At 45.7% G+C, this 2,385-nt stretch overlaps 1 non-coding gene across 1 annotated transcript; it reads left to right on the top strand.

Annotated features, from left to right (window-relative positions):
* The first annotated feature begins 1,821 nt into the window (after nucleotides 1-1,821).
* On the top strand, nucleotides 1,822-1,935 carry trnal-uaa (transfer RNA leucine (anticodon UAA)). The gene is made up of 2 exons: nucleotides 1,822-1,859; nucleotides 1,890-1,935. It is a non-coding gene; the product is annotated as a tRNA-Leu (tRNA).
* The last annotated feature ends 450 nt before the right edge of the window (nucleotides 1,936-2,385 follow it).

Raw genomic sequence — 2,385 nt, 5'->3', positions numbered from 1 at the left:
ATGTGAAAAGGCCTGGGCAGAGTAGATGTGACAAAGTTGTTTTCCCATGGTATGGGAGTCTAGTACAAGAGGGCACGACTTCAGGATTGAAGGGCGCCATTCAGAACAGAGATGCAAAGAAATTTCTTTTGACAGGGAGTGGTGAATCTATGGAATTTGTTGCCACGGGTGGCTGCAGAGGCAATGCCATTGGGTGTATTAAAGGCAGGGATTGATAGGTACCTGAGTGACCAGGGCATCAAAGGTTATAGTGAGAAGTCCGGGGAGTGGGGCGAAATGGGAGAACGGATCAACTGATTGCAGAATGGTGGGGAAAGGGCACAGATTTATAGGTGGAAGGAAAATATTTAATAATGAAATCAGGGGCAGCTTCTTTCGCCCATAAGAAGGTCAGTGCATGGAATAAGCTGCCAGAGGAAGTGGCTGAGCGGTTACATCAATAACATTTAAAGGGAACGTGCATAGGCACATTGATCGGTGTTCAGACGGATTTGGGCCAAACGCGGGTAAATGGATCGAGCACTGATGGGAATTTTATTTGGCATGGACGAGTTGGGTCGAAGGGACCGTTTCTGTGTTGTATGACTATTTGACCATCAGATACGCTGCTGCCATGGCCACCAGTTTAAGATCGACACGTCCTGAGGTACCGCACCTTCCCCGAGACAGGACCGCAATCGTCACCAGTTTTATTGTGTGAAAAAAAACTAACGAGGAGACAAATAATAAATTAGTAACTAACTGAGCGTTTTCGTGGAGTCCTGGAATAAAGATGTTGAAGGAACGCTCATCCAAAAATAAAATTAAATGTCAGCGCTGACAGTTCCAACCATCTCAACGATCAACGACACCGTGAAGAGGATGTCATGTTCGTCTAAGGCCAAACACAGGTTCTGTTGTCAACATTCCCCTGAATTGAAAAATAAAGGCGAATCAGTTCACGGCTGTGTCATTGTTTGTTCCACTTTTGAGGTGTGTGTTATTGAACTGAAAGCTGCCGAGACAACTACGGGAAGCTTTATTGTGTTTTTATCAGTATAGACCAATCCTGTCTGCCTTGGGTGACAGAGCTGTTACTGACAATTTCTTGGATGCCTGACCCAATTACCATGCTGCATTTCACTGTGTGTTTCGATGTACATGTGTCTGAGGAAGAAATCTCATCTTGTCAGAAATGACCCTCTGACGTTTCCCCTTACCGTGAAGTCTCGTCTTCTGGAAGGCGCTTACTTCAAAGGGTCACAGCCAGCAGACCTCTGGAGAAGAGCCCATGGTCAGCTGTCAGCGTGATATCACCACGTGCGAAATACGGCCTGTTCGGTGCGAGCGACTGAATATTTCAATGCATCAACGATGCAGATAGAACTCAAAACTATGCGAGGAGTGGATTGGACCAGCGGCTAAATATATTAAACTTTCAGCCGAGTCGAAAGACGCGAATACTCGCCAGAAAAACAGGTTTACATCTGTCAACCCCAAAGTTCCGTGGTATTGACGAGTGAGTACATAACACGCGGCTCTTTGTGTGCAACAAAACACATTTAACTTTTCTTCAGCAGATAGCTTGGTAAACGTCTTGCAGCATCTCTTGACAGGTGAACAAATCAACGGCTACTGACTGACAGTATTGACATTCTCTCCTTTTACATTCTTCCATTGGTTTGTCTGTTGAACAGCGGCACAAATTTAAGTGTCGCAGGTTTCAGGCAGTAATTGGTGGAAGGGACCTTTACTGGCCCCATTTGTGGTGGAAAAATAACAATGAGACTTTTCAAGAGCATTGAGCGTTTGTTTCTGATATCAGTAGGGTTGGGCATAGATGTCAGGATGTCCGAATGGTCTAAGGCGCCAGACTTAAGGAGTGAAATCCTTCCGTTATAAAGCGAGCGATCTGGTCTCCAGGTGGAGGCGTGAGTTCGAAACCCACTTCTGACATACGTTTTCTTCATTGTAAATGTGGCCTTTTCAGTCAAGATTAATTAATTTCATGCCACTGAACAAAAGCCGTTTCAGTGGATGAAATGGAGCCAAAAAAAAACACGGAGTGTTTTTCTCCCAGCGGGTCTCGGGGAACAGCGGACTCATAATGCAGGCGGTTTTGGTAAGAAGAGTCTATGACCTCTTCTCCACCACGTCCTTCGGTTCCACAGTGTGAGATTGGTGCCTGTGACTTAGGTTGTTTCTGAGTCTGTTTTCATTATATTATCGTTTTATCGTATTGGAGGAACGGAGGTTGCGCGATATGTTGAGACGTCTTGTTAAATTAAATGCATATCAGGCGACACTCGGTGTGTTGCGCTGCCTGGAGCTGCTGGGAATTCGAGCCGCTCCTTGCGCTCTGCATCACCACATCTGTGGTTAGTTGTTCCAGTTTTCCCAGCTTGA

The sequence above is a fragment of the Pristis pectinata genome, unplaced genomic scaffold (assembly GCF_009764475.1).
Source record: "Pristis pectinata isolate sPriPec2 unplaced genomic scaffold, sPriPec2.1.pri scaffold_12_arrow_ctg1, whole genome shotgun sequence".
Classification (NCBI taxonomy): Eukaryota; Metazoa; Chordata; class Chondrichthyes; order Rhinopristiformes; family Pristidae; genus Pristis; species Pristis pectinata.
Note: the sequence above shows the minus strand (reverse complement) of the source record. Positions and strands in the feature narration are given on the sequence as shown.